Source organism: Muntiacus reevesi, chromosome 16, assembly GCF_963930625.1.
Source record: "Muntiacus reevesi chromosome 16, mMunRee1.1, whole genome shotgun sequence".
Lineage (NCBI taxonomy): Eukaryota > Metazoa > Chordata > Mammalia > Artiodactyla > Cervidae > Muntiacus > Muntiacus reevesi.
Genome location: NC_089264.1, coordinates 55,782,248 through 55,806,581, shown reverse-complemented (window position 1 = coordinate 55,806,581; position 24,334 = coordinate 55,782,248). Strand labels below are relative to the sequence as shown.

General features: G+C 39.9%; 1 protein-coding gene across 2 annotated transcripts in view; it reads left to right on the top strand.

Annotated features, from left to right (window-relative positions):
• RBM47 (RNA binding motif protein 47) overlaps positions 1–24,334 on the top strand; it is a 174,433-nt gene that overhangs the window by 125,291 nt on the left and 24,808 nt on the right. For both annotated transcript variants that reach the window (XM_065907355.1, XM_065907354.1), the window contains exon 3: positions 14,139–14,262. The gene's annotated coding sequence lies outside the window, so the exon portion shown is untranslated. The remainder of the gene's footprint in view (positions 1–14,138; positions 14,263–24,334) is intronic.

The following is a 24,334-nucleotide window of genomic DNA, read 5'->3' as shown; positions in this document are numbered from 1 at the left end:
TTTGGTATATCCCCTCTCCCACCCACCCAGCATGTCTCTTTTAATAACGAAGGTCGATGAGACTGTATTTTGTGTATTTATTTTTTTTTTTGGCCCTGAAGTCAGCTTTCCAAGCATGCACATTTTTTTTTAATTAAAGAACATAAAAGTGCCAAAGGAAAGTAGAAATGGAGAGGACTGCAGAGTTTACACACACTACATTTAGCAGTGAAGTTAAGGACTGAGTTGATTGGCTTAAACCTAGATTTTAAAAATAACATTCCAAGATGCTGCCCGATGGTCAACATCACTGATACTATACATTTGCACTTTTAGTGCTTATGACTGAATGCCATGCCATGCAAAATGTTTTACCCCGTATTACTGACATGTTGTCATGGAACCACCCCGACCCTAGCTGCTCAGGCTGCAGTGTGAGGGATCCTGGACACTACAGGTCGTCCACTAGTCAGCCCTGCCCGTTCTACCTTTATGATGTAATTCAAAGTCAACTTCTCTGCTCATGACCCCAGGGTTACCAGGCCTGAACAGCCTCCAGTCCATCTCTCTGCTTCCTCATCTGCATGCCTGGGATCTCATTTTCACCCCAGAGTGATGTTAAGAAAAAAAAATCAGATCTCGTCACTTCTCTGCTAAAAATCCTCCATTAAGCCCAGTAGAACCAAAATCCTTGCCTGTCAGCCCCACGTTTGACCCCTGCCTCCTCTGGTCACTGTACTTCAGCTTCACCAATTTTGTCTTCAGATACCCCACTGCAATCCTTCCTTGAAAGAAAAAGGACTTCCCTGACCACCCTACTCAAAATAGCTCCCCCTTTCCCTCCTAACTCTGCTTTATTCTTCCTCATAGTATTTGTCACTATGCTCCCTCCCCTAAATGTATATATTTTCTTTTTGATTATGTTTCTCCAGCGTAACAGGAAGGACCATGTCTGTCTTAGTCACCACTTTATCTTCAAGGTCTAGAACAAAGACAGTTAATGACAGTAACCATTTGTTGAATGACCGAATGACTCATCTAACCAATTAAAATTGAATATCTTGAGAAGTTACCATGTGCTCATAGAAAATTAGGTTCATTATGTCTAAACCATTTGCTTCAGTACTATTTTATGTTGTTCTTTTTCTTGAACATACACTGCGTGCTAATTTTAGCATTATCTAAACTGACCAGCCTTGCAATTAGATCTATTAAAAGGTGTCCTCATGTTTCTAATTAATGACTTAACCGATGTTTATAGATGTACAGCAGTTAAAGTTTTAATCTGCAAGATTCTTTTTTGCATGATTTCTATTGTTTCCATATTAAATTTTTTCTCTAGAATATCTGCTTCTATGTTCTCAAAACATAAGTACTTCTTTTAGAAAATGGCAAAAGTCTATTGATCAGATAATTAAACTTAAACAAGAACTGAACCCAAGAGTTTTAAGAAAAAAAATTAAAAGTCTTTTAAAGACAACATGACTTATTTAGTACCTTGCCCAGCCATTCAAGCCCCAGATAAGATTCAATTTCTTGGTTGATTAAGGTACTATACTTATGAAATACATTATGTTTAAGATTAATGCCAATATTATTTAGTCCTAATTCTTGGAATAGATTAGGTATAATATAAGAAAAATTCTTCAGCAAAGAGGCTTTGGTTTTTTTAAATCACAAAGTAAACGGAGAAGTGTGTTTTTATTTTATTCTTTGAGTTTTGGCTTTGCCTGTCCTGGGTCTGTGATGCTGCGTGGGCTCTCCTCTGTTCGCAGGGAGCAGGGGTTAGCCCAGCTGCTGGGCTCGGCTTCTCATCGCGGTGGCCGCTCTCGTGGCGGAGTCCGGGCTCCAGGGTCCGCAGGCTTTGGTAGTCTCGGCTCACGGGCTCAGTAGATTCGGCCCTCGGCTGCAGAGCGCAGGGTCAGCTGTTGCATCGCGTGGGTTTAGTCACTGCGAGGCACGTGGGATCCTTCCAGACCAGGGATCAAACCTGTGTCTCCCGCGTTGGCAGGCGGATTCTCTACTCCTGAGCCACCAGGGAAGGCCCAAGAAGTGCGTGTTTTCGAGTCGTGAGGCCCGTGATGGCCGTGTAAGTGACCTAGGATGACCGTGAATCAGAAGGCAGCCTGCGCACCCCCGGATGGCCGCTGTCCCCGTGGACTCCGGGCAGCTTGATGAGGCTCCCTCCTGAAGGCAGTGCTTCCTGTCCACACAGTGTGTGGGGCCGCGGTCACCCCGTGTTTTATGTGTTTTTGTTGTTTGATATTTGAGTGTCTCCAAAAGATTGTTAGTTATTAGCTCCCAGCTCACAGAACCCACGTCAGGGTCCAGGTCTTCGACTGCTTTTTCCGTCGGTACTTGACTATATCTCAGAGCATTACTGAAAAAAACCACATCTGGACAGAAACGCACAGTGCTTGGTAAATCCAGAATGGTAGGAGATTTCTGTGGCAATTTAGAGGAAATGAAAATACCATTTAACTATAAAAGAGTAAAACCTACATATTCCTTTGCAAAATCACACACTTCCAGAGCTCTTGTTAATCTGATTGCTCATTGTGGGGAGGGGGTTATCCTTTTTACAGTGTGACTTTTCTTTGTGTTAAAAGTGGAACACAGGGCTTGGATTTTACACATCATTTATGACTTTGTCATAGATACCTCCTCTCCACCTGCATTCAGTATTTCTTCTCAACTTCTTTTAAAAAATAAGAAGTCTGTAAGTAAAAGACTGGTAATTACGAGGTCTCATGGTCTGCTGCGGTAGGGGAGCAGAAAGTGGTCCCTGTCAAACCTAGCAGGTTTCTAAGAATCAGTGAAGATTCCTGTAGGTAAAGGGGTGTTAACAGTGCCTGAGCTGAGGCCAAGGTGTGTGTATGCTGGGTGTATGTGGAAACCAAAAGAGGTTTGGAGGTGTTAATCCTTTAACAGTGTTGCCATTCTTTTGGTGGGTTCCTTGTTTATCCTTCTTTAGGAGGACTCTCATCCCTGCATGCCTTCAACTCTTTGAAGCCACCTTCCCAATGTTGATTAGTTACTGGTCATGACCAACTATTGTTGCTGACACCACCCATCCAGGTAATATGGCTTCAGTGCCGATAATTGACACTTTTTCATATGAAGGCTCATACCTCAGGGGTGTGTATATGTGTGTGTCTGTGCCATTTATTCGTCTTCTGCATTAGTCATGCGTTAATACAGTAACCAATTTCAGCAAAAGTTTTGAAATTCTAAATACTTAGTGTAAAGTTTACTTCTGGAAAACTATATACTACTATTAAATACAGAGCAACACACATTCACTTGATCTTCACACTGGCTATATCTTTAAGTCTTTAGGTAAGATAAAATAAAAAAATAATGTTCTCCTAATAGGATGTAAAAGGGACTTTAATAAAGGTTGTTGGCCAGTCACAAAATTATGTCCAACTCTCTGTGACCCTGTGGACTGCAGCCCGCCAGGCTCCTCTGTCCATGGGGATCTTCAAGCAAGAATACTGAAGTGGGTTGCCATGTCATTCTCCAGGGGATCTTCCCAACCCAGAGATCGAACCCTGAGTCTCCTGCATTGGCAGGCAGATCCTTTGCCGCTGAGCTATCAGGGAAGCTCTGGTAGATATTACCTCTATTTAAAATAACCCACACAACAATTTCCCGGTTTATTACCAGGTCCCCATCCATGCTACAACTTCTCTTTTACATGACCTGTCTGAATCTTATTTCTTATTCCTTTTTCCAGATCTACCTTAGAGCTCATCTGGCCTCAGGCTTCTGTTTTGCACCAGTAGGTTTTTTTTGCCACAGTCTCAGATCTCATATTTGCCTGCTGCCAGTCCGCTCCAAGGCTTCCCTGGTGGCTCAGACGGTAAAGTGTCTGCCTGCAGTGTGGGAGGCCCGGGTTCAATCCCTGGGTCTGGAAGATCCCCTGGAGAAGGAAATGGCGATCCACTCCAGTACTCTTGCCTGGAAAAGTCTACGGATGGAGAAGCCTGGTAGGCTACAATCCATGGGGCCGCAAAGAGTTGGACACGACTGAGTGACTAAACTTTCTTTTTTTTTCTTCTCTTTAGTCCACTCTAAAAACAAAGTTGCCTTGTTAAGAGAAAGGATGTTCCTCCAGGGATGACTTAAGCAGGCCAGAGCTGTCAGAAGTTAGGCAGCAAATGTAGCACATGTCTACTGGGATGCCACAGACATGCAGTTTTTATACATCTGCCTTCACCAAGGTGTATGTAATAGGAATCGGTGTCCCTGCCAGTAGCAGGGCGGACTTTTACTTTTCTTGTGTACTTGTCTATATTGTGTGCATTTATGATAACTTGTGTGCCTTGTTTTTGCCAAGACCGTAGATATTGGTGTGCCATGTACACTTTTAGAATTAACTCTGTTCAAAGCAGAAGCAGGGAGAAGTTGCTCATTTTTGTTTAGGGCAGGCTGTAATTGTAATTATGCCTTTAGATATTCAGTGAAAAGCTGCCCTGTGCTTACTGTAAAAATTTATCATCTTGAGATTCTTTGTTTCCTATGTTTTTGTGTTCTTGGTAATGTTTGTATAAGAATTCACTCACACACACACACACACACACACACACACACACACACATTTTCTCTTTCTCTCTCATGTATACTCACACACTCGACCAACAGGCATTCATAAACCAAACCTTTAAGCCAAAAATATTCTTCCTAATGCTTAAAGCATGTCACACATCCAGAATTTATAAAAATTCTTATATAATATTCTTACATAATATACTCAATTACACTTATATAAAAAGGCAGATTTTCTGGGTTCCTTTTTAGTCAAAAGGGATTCAGTGTAAATTCAGTAGTTCTTTCAAAACAGTGCCTTAGTATCATTGCAAGATTGCTTCCATTTTCCTTTAATCAGAACTTAGCAATTTAGTTTTATATAATATTTAACGTGATTATAATCTTAGACTTGTTCTGGATTTTGACCCTTTACTAAGGAACCTGTTGATAATTTTCTTGTCACTATTGATAGCTTTAGATTATTTCATTTGGGAGTAATAAAAGTGTCCCTCTTAAAAAATATAAGTAGATAGATTTAAAACTTGTCACTCTGGCCTTTTTACTTCCCATCCTGGCTACTTCAAATTGCTGAAGTTTATGGGATTTATAAAATAACAACTAAGGGAAAATTCAAGACCACAGGTTTGAAATGTTTGTTTCAAACATTTATAGATGTATAGATGAATTGTAGAGTTATAGATTTGTTCCCTCCTTTGTACCCTGTGGGGTGCTTGCTTTGAATGCTAAGTCCTGTCCCACTTCTGTGATCCCCGCCAGTCTCCTCTGTCCACGGGATTCCCCAGGCAAGAAGTGGGTTGCCACTTCCTTCTCCAGGGGGTCTTCCCAACCATCAGACCTGCATCTCCTGCATTGGCCGGTGGGCTCTTTACCCCTGAGCTGTAAGCTCATGTTAATTCTGGCCCAGGTGCTCCCAGATGTCACTGGCTAGCTTTCAGGAACCCTCCTGCAGTCCATCTCCTGGTCCCTTCTCCCCTGATCCGCCGGCTGCCTGAAGTGACAATCTCAGCCCCCAGAGCGGTTCCATCTCTTCACTGCTTGAAGAGGAATATATTTACTCTGCTTAAGTGCTTCTGGTCCTCCCAACCCGTTGTTATGTACAGACTGTTTTTATTATCCATGAATCATGTTTTACTACTCCTTTTTCTTTCTACCCCTTCTATTTTCCCCTGCCTCTTACCAGTAAATCCATTGCCAGCTCCAAATGGGTAAAGTAAAATAAATGAGGTTTTAGTTCTTAGGTAATTTTTGTCTCTCTCTTTTTTCTACCAGGCTTATCTAAACCCTATTACTGGTAGTGATTAGGAGAAAAGATAAAGGGTACTCACTCCCAGTTACCTACCCCAGATACAATGAGAAGGAAAAAAAAAAAAAAATATATATATATATATATATATATAAAATACTAAAAAATAGAACATTTCTAGGAAATGATGGTAACATTTTTTGAGTACTTTCTATTTTGGAAATTTTCTAAGTGCTTCATGAAGTGCTTAAAACCCAACAACTCAGGTGAAGTAAGAATTGTTTTTTTTGTGGCAAGCAGAACAATGTAATCGGCACCCACCTTATTTCTAGGAAGGTGAATTAAAAAAAAAAAAATTTGTTTCCTTTCAGTTAGTATTGGTGTTAGAATAAAATACTTCAGGTACATTTCCTTCTGTATGAAATGTCAGGACTTTTGTCTTCTTGGGTCTTCCCCAGATCCATTTGCTACCGTAAGTTTGCTATTAAATTGTCAGGCTGCTGTGGAGCATTTCATATCTGGTGATTTAAACACCTCCCTTCTTTCTGTACCACCCACTCAAGTTCATTCCAGGTGCCCTTAGCAAATGACTCCCAAGGCATTTAAGTGGCCAAAGCTCATTGACCAATGAGGCGAAGTGTGTCATGTATAATAGAGTTACGCAGTTCCTGGATCAGGAGCAAAGTTTGCTTAAGCAAAGCTTTTGTTACCATTAGCCTGTCGCATCCAGATTTCAAGACTGGAAAGGTAGGGGACACCTTATTTGTTGTAATTGGAAGAGAGGAGGAGATGGTTTTGTTTAGTTAAAGTAATTTAGATCAGGTTGAATAAACAAGTGATCCATTTTGTTTGTTTTTAATTGAGGGCAAAAAAAATTTAGAAGTTTGTGAGAATTTCAAATGCTGCAGTTTGCTTACCAGCAGCAAAACCAAACTTCTTAAGAACATTAAAAAAAAGCCAAAAACAGTTTGTCTAGCATCTCTTCACTTTATCACACTTGAAAAAACTAGGTGGAAAAAAAAAAGTCATGTTTTCATAGATTGCTGCTATTTTCATTCTGGGATTAAAAGCAGGAATTTATCAGTAATATCCACATTTGTTTTCCAAAGTCATTTCAGACTCAGTCGTTACAGAAGAATTTTGTGTGATTATTTAAATGAGATGTGATAAGGAAAACTATGAAATTAATAGAATTAGCTCTTGAGAGTTACTACGTAAAGGTTACTGATAATGACTGAGAAAAGTTCAGGTGTAAAAGGACTCATATCAATCATACTGCTTTTTTCAAACCAACAGTAAAGTTTATGAAATGGAATTAATTAAGTGTAGGTTTATATACTTTAAACACTATATAAATTAGTTTCACTTTTATTAGAAGGAATAATTTAGTTATACTTTATGTGCTTGTTTAGATTTGTTCTAATATTAAAGAAGCCAGATATAAAGAGTCTTTATTTGCTTCTTTCTACCTGGAAATGGAATGATCTGGATAGCATTTGAAGCTAATCCTAAAAAGAAAAACCCTGGTCATTATGAATAAAATATGATGAATCAATGTTATAGCAAAATGTATATATAAAAACATTTATTACTGATGTTATACTTATTCCTTAGCCTACACCTAATGTTTAGTATGAGAAGGTAAGCTTAGGTTCAGAAAGTAAAACTGATTTCCCAAGATGGCTTTTTCATAGAGCTGACTTAATATGAGTTTGTATTTTATACAGAAATTAGATAATTATTTAAAAATATAACATATGAGAGATTGTATCATTTGATTAAATTTTTTTAAAGTTTTAATGTATAGTCAAAACCCTATTTTTGCCTAATTTATAAAGAAAACTTTTTAGCACACATTCTCACTGGGCTTAAATGTCCAATAATTTCAGTTATCTCAGATTCTCTCCTTTTTAAAAATTATTTTTATATACTCCTTTAAAAAAGTTGCATCCTGGAAAAAAAAAAAGTTAGATCCTGAAATTTTCTGCTTTTATTAGATTTTTTTCATAATGCCACTTTATGAGAAGTTTACCCTCCAGATCTCCCTCTTGACTTTTCAGGGCAGGTGGAGATAGATGGAGGACCAGGCACCCGGGGTTAACTATTCACAGCAGCCATCTTCTTGGGTACAAGTAAATACTATTTCTCAACTCCAAGCTGAGGTTCAAAGGTTTAGACTTAACTTCACAGATCAGAGGTCAGGCACGAATTGCTGCAATTTGTAGTTCAATTCTGCCGATATGACAGAATTTCACAGCTATGATGATTGCTTTTTCCACTTTTGCACACAGGCCAGGCTGGGCAGTTAACAGCGTAATTTGTACAAGTCAGCCCTTGGCACCCAGGTTTAATGAGTAACTAGCTGGTGCCTTAGGTTTCACTGGTACAAGGTGCACATTATAAACAGGGTCAAATGTCACACACAAGAAATGGAGGGAGTGGGTAGGGGAGATTGCAGTAACCACCATTTATGAATCATACATAAAGAATTGGTAATTTCCGTTCATTTTAAAAATGATTTCTGTGATGTTAAGGTTACTATGTTCATTTTCTTTGCTATGAAAAGACTAAAAGACATGGATAATTTTGTTAAATGTTAGCGAGAAAGAACAATCTGATTAGAGATTATTGACAGTCACAGACAGTGAAATTGCAGGCTCTGATTATGCCTTTCATAGGGTTTCTCGAGAACTTCCCCGAGCATGCCAGTTTTTCAAGAATCCAGGGAACAAGTTGGGTGACCAGGTATTTCTGAGCCCATAATATTTATGAGTATCTCACATTTTCTACTCTTCATCTAAAAAGTTACACTCCTAGCTTTATTTCTAACCCAAGCCAAGCATATCTTTTACTGTTTGAAGGTGGATATTGAGATTCTTCAGAAAACCCTTAGATGGTGGGCCTTGACAATCCATGGGTTTGCTGTTCACAGTTTTGACTTCTCATAAATGACTCTGAAACTGCCATATAAATACATACAGTGATTTGTCATTTCTGTTGTAACACAAATTTTCATTTTCTACTCCCAAACTGGGGTATAGAAGCAACTGGATTCTTCCACAGAGCACAATAATTAAGAGCACAGACTCTGGTCTCAGACCTCTTGGGTTTCAATTCCAGCTTCATCACTTACAGTTAAGGAACCTGAACAAATGAGCAGTCTCCCTCATGTTCAGGATGAGTATAAACAAAGAATTGCTTCGTGGAGTTGTAGTAACAATTAAGTATACATGAAACGCTTAGCACAATGCCTGGCACCTAATATGCACTCCCTGAATATTTGTTATAATTAGTACTATTGGGACTAGCCTCCTCTACCCTGCAAATCATCCCAATTTGTTTATTATTTTTTCAATATTTATTTATTTGGCTGAATCAGGTCTTAGTTGCGGCATGTGGTACCTAGTTCCCAGACCAGGAATTGAACCCAGGCCCCCTACATTGCTTCGACTCTTAACCACTGGACCACCAGGGAAGTCCATCCCAGCTTGTTTGGACTTGGTCTTTGCTGTGTTCATTTCAGGGGAGACATAAGATAAAGTACTTGGCAAGGTGATCTGGGGATGTTTTAGGCGTATTCTTTTTTAATATCATGAGGAAGTGTGTTTTTAAATTCCTCAATTTCAAGTCCAACATCCTTTTGTATGCTCGTTTTCCCCTAACTGCTTTGCCGTCACATGGCAAAAGCTGTATATATATATATAAAAAAAGATAAATCCAAATCATCTGGTTTCCTTTGAGAGTTTTCATTCTGCCCTTTGGTAAGAAACATTTGAGTTGAAAAAGAAAAAAATTCATAAATGATACGTTATCAGTGGGCTAAATTCTATTCCTGATGATATGTGTTATACTTACTAAAAGTCATGGTTTCCGGAAGTGTCAGGAAAGTCTTAAAAGGTGATCTTTTTTTTGGCTATATTTTATTCGTATGGAACAGTAGCATTTGAACAAAAACATGATACTCCCAATGACAATATATCAATTATGTGCTTAGTATTGAAAAGGTAGTAACAATCCCTCTCACTAATTAAACAGTGAAGCACCTACTGTGTGCTAGGATTGTGTGTGGGACACTGGGATTATAACTGTGATCAGGTCTGGATCCTGCCCGGTCAAGTCTATAATGGACTGAAGAATGCCATTATACCAACTACTGTAAGATTAAACCAAGTAAAATTGCCAGGATTCTACTGGTTTTGTCCCCTCAAGGGGCAATTTCATTAGATTCAAGCCAGTGCTATGAGAGGGGCTCCAGAGATGACCTCCGAGGAGTGAAGTGTAAGGATGAGAACAAGCCAGCTAGGCAGGGCATTGGTGAACATTTAAAGCTCCAGGAGTAGCAAGTGTTGGTGAAAAGCGACACAGGATGAGGCTGGGGAAGGAGCCAAAGTCTTCCTTACGTCCCTTACTGAGAACACTGACTTTATTCTCAGGGTAGTGGAAGAGAGGGTAGAGATTTAAGCAGGAGGGTGACATGATCAAATTGTGTGGGTTTTAATTAATTGTTATTATTATTATTTTTGCTGCTCTGGATCTTCGTTGCTGCGCACGGGCTTTTTCTCTAGTTGTGGAGAGCAGGCGCTATTCTCTGATTGCGGTGTGCGGGCTTCTCATTGCAGTGGCTTCTCTTGTAGAGCACAGGCTTTAGGTGCACGGGCTTCAGTTAGTTGCGGTGCTCGACCTCAGTTGCCCAAGGCGTGCGGGGTCTTCCCAGACCAGGGATTGAACCCATGTCTCCGAAGTCCAAGTTGTGTGTTTTTAAAAGGTCACTTTGCCTGTCTTGAGAGCCAGATTGATTGCAGCAGGCAAGAGTGGATGGGATGAAGTCAGCTGGGAGGCTGCTGCAGCTGTCCAGGCAGGAGCCGATGGGTGGCAGCTTACAAGATGCTTTCAAAATGTAGTGTCTCGTGTTATCCTTATAACAACTCTCACCTGTGGCATTAGTATCAGCTTCAGAATGCTGGTGAGGATGCTACGGCCAGACAGCTAAGTGGCGTGCCCGGGCAGGGCCTCAGACCGCTGCTGGCAGAGCTCGGACCAGCACTCTTACCAGACGCTCGCTCTGGTCGACTCCTGGCAGCGTTAGTGAAAGGTGAAAGTGAAAGTCGCTCAGTCATGTCTGACTCCGCGACCCCATGGACTATGCGATCCATGGAATTCTCTAGGCCAGAATACTGGAGTGGGTAGCTGTTCCCTTCAGACTCGTATTCTATTGTCCTGGGGTGTGGACATTTGGTTTATGTTTAGAACCAGTTTGTTTTTAAGAAACAGAATTCTCATTCCTTGGTGGAGGACTGGGGTTGAGAAAGTTATTTTTAGCCTCAGTTTATGCTTGAGAGTTGAAAGAAGCAGAATGTGGCATGAAACTTGATATTAGACTGGAGCCTCCTTTTGGAAAAAAGACAGTTATTAATTTCACATATTTATTTATACCTTGCCTCATTCCAAAAATAGATTTGAACAGCTTTCAAAAGTACATATGGTAGACAAAATAGAGAGGGCGGAAATCAGGGCAGGCAAATGAAGATGATGCCATAGGTGTCGTAAGCTCAACAGAAGATTGCCCTCGGATCCTACCAACTCTTCGTGACCGTATGGACCACAGCCCGCCAGGCTCCTCTGTCCACGGGATTCTCCAGGCAAGAACACTGGAGTGGGCTGCCATGCCCTCCTCCAGGGATCTCCCCGAACCAGGGATTGAACCCGTGTCTCTTATTCTCCTGCATCGGCAGGTGGGTTATTTTCCACCAGTGCCACCCAGGAAGCCTATGATGGACACTGTCTGTAGCTTTTTCACAGAACAAGGAGTGAAGGGTTGGAGTGAATGCATTAACCCAGTTTCTGTCTGTAAACTATTTTGTTTCTCTATGAACTTCCCCACAAATCTTGTGTGACCTTCAGTAAGACAGTTTACTTTGGGGTGCCTGAGGACACCCAATATTGTGTCAGGATGAGTGTGGAGTGACAGGAAAAAAGTGGCATGTGGGTTTTGCTTGAAGATTTTCATGATAAAATAGTATTAAAATATTTATGAAATGACTTGTGTTTGGAGTCATTCTGGAAAATCAGGTTTTTCAGTAAATAAATAGTCCTAAGTATTTTTCCTCCCCCAGGAAATTTTTTGTTACTTGAATTGCCATGAGAGGCACTTCAGTAATCCTTTCCATCATTAAGATTTAGCACAAAACTATGTAAAACCTATAGTTTCACTTATATATTAATAATTTGCTTCCACTTCATAGAGTTTACATCTCCATTACCATGATATTATTTTTCAAAGGGAAGCATTTGCCATTATAGAGATAAAGGTTACAATTTTGCACCAATATTATGTGCCAGGAATAGTGTTTTATAAGTATTTTCTCTGTTCTCCATACAGTCCCACAAGGAATTAGCTCCACTTTATGGATATAGAGACTGAGGCCCAGAAAAGTTGAGTAAGTTTGTCAGGATTCACTTAAATAGTAAATGAATAGTGCAGGAGTTTACATTTTATTCTGTTGTCTTGATAGGGCAGAATTAATTTCAGGACACACCTTGTCATTTCCACATTTATTGTTCTTTATCAAGCACTGTGACGGTGATCATTAGGTATTATCTAGGATGCGATGTTTAAGAAAAGGTGAGGGCTATATGCTTTGAGATGTACAGAGTTTAACAGCAATTATTCTATGATTTATTTGAGGGTGTGGCTTTATTTTTAGTAGATCATTAACAATTAGGATTAAAGCCAGTTCGTGTCTTAGTTTTATTGCTTGTGTTCCTATAATGTTATGGATCCCACTGAATGCCTTGCCAGTCACTGCGATGTAAAGATAGTTATGGTGGAATAATTTTGGAGCTGTAACTGACTGTGTTCGTGTGTGTTAAGTCACTTCAGTCATGTACAACTCTTTGTGGCCCCATGGACTGCAGCACGCCAGGCTCCTCAATCTATGGATTCTCTGGGCAAGAATACTGGAGTGGGTTGCCATGCCCTCCTCCAGGGGATCTTCCCAACCTAGGGATTGAACCCATGTCTCTTATGTCTCCTGCACTGGCAGGCGGGTTCTTCGCCAGCTGGGAGGCCTGTAGCTGACTTAAAAGGCTGTTTCATTGGCAGGTTCTAAATTGTGCTCTGTGGTTCTAAAGAACCTATGGTGTTCCCACACAGCCTAGATGGACGATGGAGCAGAATGGGTGGAGATGTTTCCCATATCATCCTCTACTTCAGCTTAGCCATTTCCTGTTTTATCAGTTTGTTTCTGTATCTAGGTAAAATTTTGGTGGAAGAAAGGATGCTACACCTTAAAAAAAAAAATGAAGCAAAACAAAACAAATATTAAAAAACCAGTTTGAAAACTACCGGTAATCCAACTCTTTATTTTTCTTCAGGGGAGCAAACTTTAGCTCAGCCAGGTAAAATGATTTGCCTAAGAACATAGAACAAAGCATGGCAGAGCTAGAATTAAAATCCCAGTCTTCTAGGTGCTCCAAGTCTTGGCGTTGCAGCCACTGCACCATATTGGATTGTGGCAGTCATCCTGGTCTTCAGATGGCTTCATGAGGGCCCTCTGTGGTTAGGTGAGAATATTCTGGAAGTTTGGCAGATTATATTAATATTTCCAGGTGTGAGATAAAGGTAAAAGTTTTGTGCTCAGGATACATATTTTTCACATACCCTTTTAAAATACCTTTCTCTTGAACTTAAGTTTCTTTTGAATGCTTTCTATATTATGACTTTCAAGATTATCCTAGGACTCTAAGTCCTATTTTTTGTAGTACCCCATGCAAATAGCATCCTCCAAAGAGTCTTACACATTTTAGGGCAGAATAACAAGTTTCTTTTATACCAGCTCTGATCAGTTGGTGGTGGTTGGCCAAAGTGCTTGTTTCACTGGTTTTTGAGACCCTCTGGATCTAGCAGGAAAGAATGTGATGATCCATAGTGATGTGTGACATAAGCCCCCAAATAGGGATGGGGGAGTCCATGAGCTAGATAATACCATCTCTTTAAAGGGGTACCACCTCTTCTTCTTGTGGATTTATGAGCATAAAATATAAGCTACATCTGTATTCATTCCTAAACGCTGTGTTGTTCATCTTGGAGTCAGGGGTGGGGAGGCAGGGTTCTAAATAAGACAGAGGGGTAAATACCACAAATGGAAGAAATTGGTCATTTTCTTATGGCTGGTCCCTGTTTCTTCAAGGATAGGGGGAGGAATGAAAGGTTGCGTTTCTTGATCTGAAGAGAGTATGATAATTAGAGTAATACTAGTTTAATATTTTTAAGAAAATGGCCCCAAATTCATAATGCACGTATGAAAATTTTATTGAAATAAAAAAACATTCCTAGCAGGTTTTTTTTTTTTTAACTCCTTAGGATTTATCTCAAGGGGCACTCCAAAAACTGAACTGAGAAATCCCAAGAAAGCTGCCTGAATCTTCCTGTATATTGTTATTCTACATCGTGTAGAGGATCAGACAAATCGAATTGGTGGTTTTTGGTAAGTACACCTTACCAAAGTTTGATAATTTTTCATTCTTATCAACCAGTACATCTGCTGTATAGAGAGTGTGTACCAGATGTATGTTTATTGACAACATTAGTACATACGACGTGATAAGTCATTTTGAACCAACAATATAAATCCTTATTTCTTTGCTCAGTTTACATCTTTGAGGCCCAAGATGAGAAGCTACTGCTGGTGCTATGTGAGCATCTTAGGAATTAAGGGAAATTGTTTACTGCTTCTATATCTGTCTCCCTCACCCTCCCCAACCTCCCCCAAATGAGTTCAAGCGATTTCACTCAGAGTGGGCTTTTGAAATTATTTTTGCAAGGAAGGTCCTTTGTAAAAGTTAGAGAGCTACTGGTATGTCCTTGAACAATCCATATGCCTCCTCTAATTTCTGTTTCCTCACCTGTCATATAAGGTAAAAATAACTATGTTAGACTCTGCAAATCATGGTAATCCTGTGAACTACAATGTATATAAATGCACTTTGACAACTCTATAATACTCCACAGACAGAAGGCATTATTCTGTGGGTGACAATCCCAGCTATGCTATGGTAGGGATAGGGGGCATAGAAGAAAAAGGTTACTTGCACCAGCCTCACCCCGAATCTTCGACGGCCAGCCCTCCCAGCCGTAACCACAGCCCTCCCTTGGCTCTGAGAGGTAGAGACGGCAGATCCCTGTATGTTAGGGAGGGACGACTAGTGACACTGGTTGCCCGACTCTCTGCCTCCCCCTCCCACCCCCAGTCCACCTGCCTCACCTCTTCACATCCTCTAGGCTGGGTTCTGAACGTAGCCCACTGACTTCAGGGACACAGAGAGCTAAAATTGTTTTTAATTAAATATTTTTTTCTTTTTATCAGAGCATATTCATTAAAGGAAACTTGGAAGTTAAAGAATAATATAAAATTATTTGCAATCCGAAAATTCGAAGATAACCACAATTAACACTGTAGTATATTCCTTTTTTAAGTTTTTAAAAATTGTTGTTGCTTAGTCACTAAGTCATGTCTGAGTCTGTTGAGACCCCGTGGACTGCAGTCTGCTGGGCTCCTCTGTCCATGGGATTTCCCAGGCAAGAATACTGGAACGGGTTGCCATTTCCTTCTCCAGGGGATCTTCCTGACTCAGGGATGGAACCCGCATCTCCTGCGTTGGCAGGCGGATTCTTTACCACTTAGCTACTTGGGAAGACCTTTTAAAATTTTTCATATATATTCTAAAATATAATTTAACAAAATTAACATAGTTGAGAACATGAAATAAATATTCTAGCCTACAATGACGCTGTAATTGTTATAGCCATTTTCATATATTTGAAGGTTTGTTACGTCACATGTAAATACATACTATGATCTTCATTACATGGTGCTGTGAACACCACAGTAGTGAACATGCCTGACGATAAATTTTACCCGTGTCTCTGATTATCTTCTTGGGTTAAATTTCTATAAATGGAATTAATGAGAATGAACTTTTTTTTTTGAGGATGAACTGTTAGTTTAATGACTACTGTAATTGAGGTTGTCAAACTATCCTCCAGAAATGTACTAAAGGATACTTGCCATCCCCATCCCCAAACATGACATATGACAAGGTTCACACCACTGTACACGTGTACAGATTACATTCTTTCACATGAAGATTTAAAATCATAAATAGACCTGGGAAGGTTAGGAAATATAAGCCTGTTCCCTCCCTGACCCACCCCAGCCCTAACTAACTAACACCAGGCCTCTGAAGTAGACAGTATCATCCAATTGATGCTGTGTCCACCTCGATGCCTCTGACCCGTTCACGGGGGAATGCACCTGTAAGGCTTGCAGTCACTCACTTGGCATTTATGCCACCACTTGTGTTCATATCTGCTCCACCTGCTTCCAGGGAACAAAAGGTCTTTTCATTGTCTACAAGAAGCTTAATTCAGTTGGTGAGTTCAGACAAACAACAAACAAAAATACTTAAACTTGCATGGGTCACAACTTATCAAGACCTGTTTCTTCTTTTTTTAAAGAGGTTCAATTTGTCTGTATTTAAGGAGTGTCTGCTTGGATTTGGTCCCTGTGTGGGGAAGATCCCCTGGAGAAGAAAATGGCAACTCACTCCAGTATTCTTGCCTGGAGAATCCCACGGAACCTGGCGGGCTACAGTCCATAGGGTCACAAAGAGTTGGGCGTGGCTGAAGCAAATTAGCATGCATTCACACGACTAGAATTTTAAAGTGATAGTTTCTACAGACTAGTTCTGTCTAATTGGCATCCTCACCAATTGCCACCCCCCTCAACACAAACACACTGAAAGTCCATACGAATACTATTCATAAATATAATCAGATTCTCAAACACTGGAAGACATCGGACAGGTTTAAGGAGTAACAGGTTTAAGGAGTAACAGGTTTAAGGAGTAACAGGTTTAAGCTCATGAATATTTAGTTATGCTTCACCATTACCACTTATACCTACCAGAAATGTTAAGATGGTTTGACTCAACTACTGAGCAATGCCAGGAAGACTGGACCAAACTTTGGAAGAAAGTATGCCACTGGCCATTGAGCCCTCTCTTTGGAGCAGACTGTCCCTTCCATTTTAACACATCGCAGATAGAAATATTTGCTGGCTTCCTCTCTACTGGGATTTTGTGTCACCTTGTAGTATCAGTTTGTCCTGTACTTAGAAAAAAAATTACACATATGTTGGAACAGATTCCAATATCTAAAAGCATGAAGGAATTGTTGTAGTACCTCAGGCTAACTCTACTCTTAATCTTAGAACAAGGACACTTTTAGACTAGATTTCACACACTTGAAAAGTCTCATTTGATAAGCCAATACATTGATCAGTTTTCTCTCTTTGCCATTTGAATCATAAACATGAAGAAAACACTGCATAATCTAGAATATCATTTTTTCTAATAATTTTCCCATCTTCTCTTAAAAACCTGCATTCCTTTCTCCTTTTTATTCCACGTACTAACTATGCTGGTTTTCCATAACTCTTTTGTTTTTTTTTTTCTTTTTACTGTGGTCAAATATCCATAACATAAAATTTACCACTGTAATCATTTTTAGGTGTACAGTTCAGGGACATTAAATGCATTTCGGTTGTTGTACAAATATGACAACATCATCTATCTCCAGAGCTATCTCAGTTTCCTGTCCTAAAACTTTGTACCTATTGAACAATAACACCCCATTTCTCCCTCTCCCCAGCTCCTGGCAACCACCATTGTATTTTCTGTCTCCATAAATTTGAGTACTCCAGGTAGTCTCATATAAGAGGAATTACACAACATTTATTCTTTGGGTCTAGTATGTTTCACTTAGTGTTAATTTTTTATGGTTCATTCACATTGTAGTATGTTTCAGAATTTCCTTCCCTTTTAAGGCTGAATAATACTCTATTTTGTATATGTGCCACATTTTGTTTATCCATCCATGCACTGATGAACATATGAGATAATTTCGCCTTTGGGCTATGTGAATAAAACTGCTATGATCACGGGTGTACTACTATCTGTTTGAATCCCTATTTTCAATTCTTTTGAAACTAGTTCCACCAGCTCAGTGGTGGTGGAACTAGTAGATCATGTGGTAAAGTTTTTGAGGAACTTTTCCATAGCAGCTGCACCATTTTGTATTCTTACCAGCAATGCACAAGAGTTCTAACTTCTCCACATTCCTGTCAGCTCTTATTTCTGTTTTGTCTTAAATAACAAGACATCTTTATGGGTATGGAGTGGTATGTTATTGTGGCTATATGTTACTGTGGTTTTGATCTGCATGCTCCTAATGGTTAGTGATGTTGAGCATCTTATGCTTGTTAGCTATTTGTGTATCATCTTTGGTGAATCGCCTGTTTATTCCTTTGTGTATTTTTAAGTTGGTTGGTTTGCTTTGTTATTGTTGCATTTTAGGAGTTCTTTATATACACTGGCTATTAATTCCTTAATATTTTCAGAAATTATTTTCTTCTATTCCATGGGTTGCCTTTTCACTCTGCTGAGAGTATCCTTTGGTTCACAAAAGTTTTCACTTTGCTATAGCCCAGTCTACCCACTTTTTCCTTTTTTGCCTGTACTTTTAGTGTCACGTCTGAGAAATCAATGCCAAATCCAGTGTCATAAAGTTTTTCCTCCATATTTTCTTCTAAGAGTTTTATCATTTTAGCTTTTTACATTTAGATCTCTGATCCATTGTGAGTCAGTTTTTGTATGTGGTGTATGGTAAGAGTCAGGGTTCGTCAGGGGTCTTCCTGTAAACGGGCACTTTTCAATCCCACCACGTCTCACTGATGACATGTGTCATTTAAGCAACTGACACACACATTCCCGCACATGCTCACCCTCACTCACTTAGCCTTCCCGTCTAGGCTTCGGTAGTTTCCCAATAGACAAGTGAGAGAAGGCTGAAGTGGTTGGAAAACTAAGAGCTCAGCTGGCTTACCTCCCGTAGCTAGGATTCAGCGGTGAGAGCAGTGAGGCAGGGGCCGGGATCCGCAAGCATTTTGATGTCAACATGCTGGGTGAAATCCCCAGCAAGGGAACAGCAGAAGCAGGCAGCGTTTTAGGGTAAGAAGGAAAAAGGGAGCGTGTGTCATGTGTGTGCATGTGTGTGTTATGTATGTACACATATATGGCAGCAGAGGGAAAGAGTGGGGTCACCCCGCACTAGATACTGGATGTGGCTGAGAACTGCAGACTACAGCACATTTTTATTTCTGTTCCTGCAAAAATACGTTTCTCTCTGTGCTGCTTTAGAAAAATCAAACTAGATTAACCACCGTTCTGTGGGCAAACTGTGTTTTCCAAACAGTCATCCTGGTTCTGTTTTACAGTGGACAGAACCTGAAAGTGCTTACAGTGTAAAATGTGGAGGCCTGCGTAGCCTTCACTTGCAGAATCTTGAGAAGTAGGAAGAAACTAGCAGGCCGTGTAAGCTGCCTCACCCAATATCACCAGGAGCAAAGGTCTTCCCTGGGCGGGCTGCTCTGATGGGCTTGGAGATAACAGCACCCCACTCACACCACTCAGCGTTGCAGGATTCCACAGGTGAACTGGGCTTCCCAGGTGGCTCAGGGGGTAAAGAATCTGCCTGCAATGCAGGAGATGAGGGTTCAGTTCCCGGGTCAGGAAGATTCCCTGGAGGAGGGCGTGGAAACCCACTCCAGTATTCTTGCTGGGAGAACCCCATGGACGGGGGAACCTGGTGGACGGCAGTCCCTGGGGTTGCAAGGAGTCAGACGCGACTGAGCACACGCGCACACACACATGAATTAGAAACTCCACATCAGAACCCAGGATTGGCAACGGGGCATCCCGATCTCAAATAAATTAGCGTTAAATCTGCTCAGACTGACTTCAAGACCTATGAGAAACACGCTGGCCCAGCCTGTCCCCTCTTGGCTTTCATGGCGACTGCTCTGCAGAGATAAACTGTTGGCTCCTGGAGGTCCTCATCTTCTCTATGCCATAAAAGGCAATTTGGAGAAAAAAGAAATAACTAAGCCTATTAAATCTTCTGGTTTGACTAAGCCGCGCTTTCTAAAAACAGTTTGCAAGACTGATATAGTGTATTTCCCCTGAAGCATTAAAGTCGTTTCACACTATATTAACTCAGAGAATATCCAGTCTTCTCCTGTGAGACTGGGAATAAATGGCTAGCTTAAATCAGAGGCGTTTTTGCTGGTATGCTAGTTTTTCAACTGAAATGTTAACTCCAAGTACACACAAGGAAAGCACAGACTATGCGGCGTGGACGGCAATTATGCCTCAAACAACAGTCCCAGAAGTTTACTGTACCTGAAAAGTCATAAACTTCCTGACACCTGACCCTTTCATTCTAAACACCCTAAGTTCAGGAAAACTCTGGATATGAGTTTCTGCACATTTCCTTTCTTAACTTTCAGTCTGTATTTCATGGGCTTAACTAATACAGTTTTGATTTCTGTGTAGCATATTTATAGTCTTTGTAACTTTTACGTAAATTTTGCAACTAACTTTAACTGCCTAGTTAAATTACAGACACTGGGAAAACTGGTTCTCCTCCATCCGTCCCCCACTTTCCCTTCTTCTAAAATATATCTCTCCTCAGAATAGAACAACTTCCCTCTCCTCCCCCAAACCTGCAAATTCTACCTTGAAAAAAGATTAGACATTTAGCATTTAAATAATTCATAAATGACAAACTCTTCTCCTTTCCCTAGCTTAAAACCATATGTTACCACATTTTGTTCAAGTGGTGAATTCTTGGTAAAAAGGTGTGTGTGTGTGTGTGTGTTATTTAAACAAGAATTAAAGCAAACAGCTACTAATCAGACAGTAGCATCACTCTATTCCTATATGATCATCTGGAGTGCTTATTAACTGTGTATTTACATTTGAAAGCCAGGAATATAAAGTGACTGCTTAAGATGAGAAAGAGAAAAAAACAACTAAGAAAAAGAAAAGATGAAAGAAAAATGAATAAACAGGAAAAATGGCAGCGGGGCTTTTTTTCCCTCCCCAAAGACCCGAGGCCCCCTGCTGCTTCCCCAGCTCTCACCCCCTGAACAAGAGGCTGTGGGTGCCCATGAGGCGACACGAGTGACATGCTGGATCATGGAGAGTTCCCGTGCGGACGTTTGTGAACTTCTGTATTATATCCAGCGTCAGATTAGTTTGCGATTTCTCTTCCAAGTCATCAGGACTCACTACTGCATGGGCGAGAACCGCCCGGGAGCAGTGATGCCGGGGGAGAAGGACCCGCCAACACTGTGGGGGCTCAAGCACTGGACCCCAGCCTTTCAGGGTGCCCGCACGTGAAGGGGCGTTTGGAAGCTGCCCTCTTGGTCAGGCCCTGTCTTGGCATCTCCTTCCTTGTGGCAGCATAAACTCTCTACCGAATCTCTGAGACCATATAGTAGAAGCGAAGCATATCGGCTCAGGCGAAAAACACAGTCACGGAAGTTCTCCAGCTGCCTGACCGACCAGTGCCTGCCTCCCAAGCAGACTCTTGGGGGCCTTGGCTGTAGTCCATCAGTCAGTGATCGGTGGGGCTTTCCCCTTGACCCTGCTGATGCCTGAGCTGTGTCTCAGAAATGCCAGCTCCTGTGCCAGAGCTGGGGCTTCCCCAGTGGCTCAGCGCTAGAGAATCCACCCGCCAGTGCAGGAGATGTTGGTTGGAAAGATCCCTTGGAGAAGGAAATGGCGACCCAATCTAATATTCTTGCCTGGGAAATCCCATGGACAGAGGAGTCTGGCGGGCCTCCAAAGAGTCGGACACGACTTAGCAACTCGATAACAAAAACAGCAATGCCAAAACGGACCTGTCCATTCTTTTTGTGTGTGTGTGTGTGTGTGTGGCTCATGGGATGTGAGATCTTAATTCCTCAACCAGAGATTGATCCCAGACCCTCAATAGTGAGAATGTGGAGTCCTAGCCGTTGAACTGCCAGGGAGTTTCCCCTATCTATTCCCTGGACAATACTCTGTATGGCTATTTGTACATAGTTCTAAATGCAGGTAAAACAAAAGTTAAATATAAATAGGATATCCAAAGCAATTTATTGGTAGTTATATATAATATTACAATTCTTTTTCTAACTTTATCTTACTACATTTCTTACAAAAGACGGTGCTCATTCATTGTTTCTTTCATTAATTTTTTTCCTTTACTGAAACATTTCTTCATTTTGTGCTAGGCACTAGGGATACCAATTAAGGTCTCTGCCTTTGAAAAGTTTCAATTATAGATAATGAAATAAACTATGTTTCTTTATTTTTTCTAATACATTTCAAACAGTGAAGCATAAAGTGGAAATAGACTAAACTGTCTACAATCACTTCACAATAGGAAGTAAATTATACTTTCTCTGTTAAAAAGGGCCCTCTCTCAAATGGCCCCATTTCTAATAGAGTCCAAGTTTTTATAACAAGAATTAAGCTACTAAGTACTAGGGTTTAACTTTAGGCATACTTTTGCTAGAAGCATGTGTTCTTTAAACTATCATTTTCATTTTTCACTATATGCAAAAATAATAATAATAGCAATAATAATAAACAAAGTATCACCAGAGGAAGAACAAAGCTAGAAAGTTAGTTAAGGGAGAATAACACTTAAATGTTTAGTGGATAAGAAGAAAATGTAATTTTGGGGTTAGTTTAAAGTTGCATTTTAATGCATATTGTCTCTGCCTCCCACTAGAAAGTTTACTTCCTTTTATATGTTTTCTCACAAAGAGCCTATTATAGTCAAATTGCTGTGGCATTTGAAAATATTTTTAACTTCAAAAATACCCCACATTCAACTTAAATATTTGTAGAAGAAAGTAACCCATGGCTTAATCAATGTTGAGAGTATTTCTGGCCAACTTCTATTTCACTGTAACTAGTGCCTTGGGATACTTGTCAATCAAATACAAGAACATCAACATTAAACAGGATCTGATTTTTTTCTGTGCTGGCAGATACTGTTCCCTAGTCAGAACTGAGATGACTAATGTTAACCAAACAAAATCAGAAGGTCACACCTAAAACTGAAACTAATGTTTGTCTATGTCATTCTATCTTAGAGAGTCTTTGTTTCAGAACAGGCAATTTGTCATTTTTCTTACAAGGAGACCTATGATATTCTTGTATACTATGATTTGACGTACCAGCAGAAGGTAATAAAAGAACATAACCCATAGAGCATGTGCTCATGTATAATATGGCGCAATAATAATGGCTATACTATTACTACATAACTATCACTTGCTAATATACTTTGAAACTGGGGGAAAGGAAGAGCATTTACACACCATCATTAAGCTACATACGCTTATGTTTGGGAAAGTTCACTTTCTAAATCTATTTTGGTATAAATTCAAGAAACTGAATGAAAAATACTCTTTATACACAAATTTTAGAATATATATATGTAATATATATATTCTAAAATATGTATAGGTGTATATACTCTAAAATATGTGTGTGTGTGTGTGTGTATGTGTATATATATATATATATATATGTTCTATATTTGGACTATCCAGATTTGTCTTGAAGATAAATGGGCCATTTATCAAACAGAATTTAAACTAGAGACTGTACTCCCAAAGATGAAGCTCCTTTATTAAATTGTGATTCCCATTTTATCACTGTGTAATTGTGATTTTGAGCTTAAGCACATGATTATCCGGTTTCTCCATCAAGAAAATGGGACCGATACTTTGGCACAGTGTTGTAGGTCTATATTGATATAGGGAAGGTATATTCAGGAAAGATATATAGAGAGACAGAGATCAATTTTTCAATAACTTGAATCATATTCTAGATGACACAGAGGACTTTCTAGCTAAAGGAACTCTATGATAAATCCCTTTGCAAATTAAAGAGTATTTTTATGATAAAAATTGCCATCCATCAAACCACCAGTTCATATATTCCAATGCTGGCACATGAAGCTTTTCTGCGAATATTACTCCCAGGTAACTTTCTTAAACTTGCACTGATACTCTGAATATATCATAGTTAATAAACAGTATTTACAACTACATTCACATTGAGTAGACATAAAGCATTAGTGTAGGTATACTACACTACAATGTAGTCATAAAGAGGTAATATGCAATTGAACAAATATCAAAAAGAACATAGTATTTGCTCTTTGGCATAAAATAGTCAGTAGCTTTGAAGAAGGCATCATTATAACCACATGTGACATGTGTGGTTATGATGATGCATTTTCTATATCAATATAGAAGGTAATAGCTACAGAAGTTCCCTTTCAGTTTGTCCACAGAAATCTGGGAGTAAATTCCTTCAGATTCTTTAGCTTTTAAAATTACATTGTCAAGCAGAGAATTTGTGATTCTTAGGTGTGACTTGGACATGGGGCTGTACTCCCAAGAGTACACCCTTGAAAAACATCTATTTTGCTCAACTGAAATAATAATTATTTGAAAATCATATAGTATATAAAATGCAAAATAGTAAATTTGAGCACTTAATATAGCCAAGTACTTTTCTAAGTATTTTCTATACATTATCTCACTTAATCTTCACAACATCGTGAGGTGTAGTATCACCATTTTATAGATG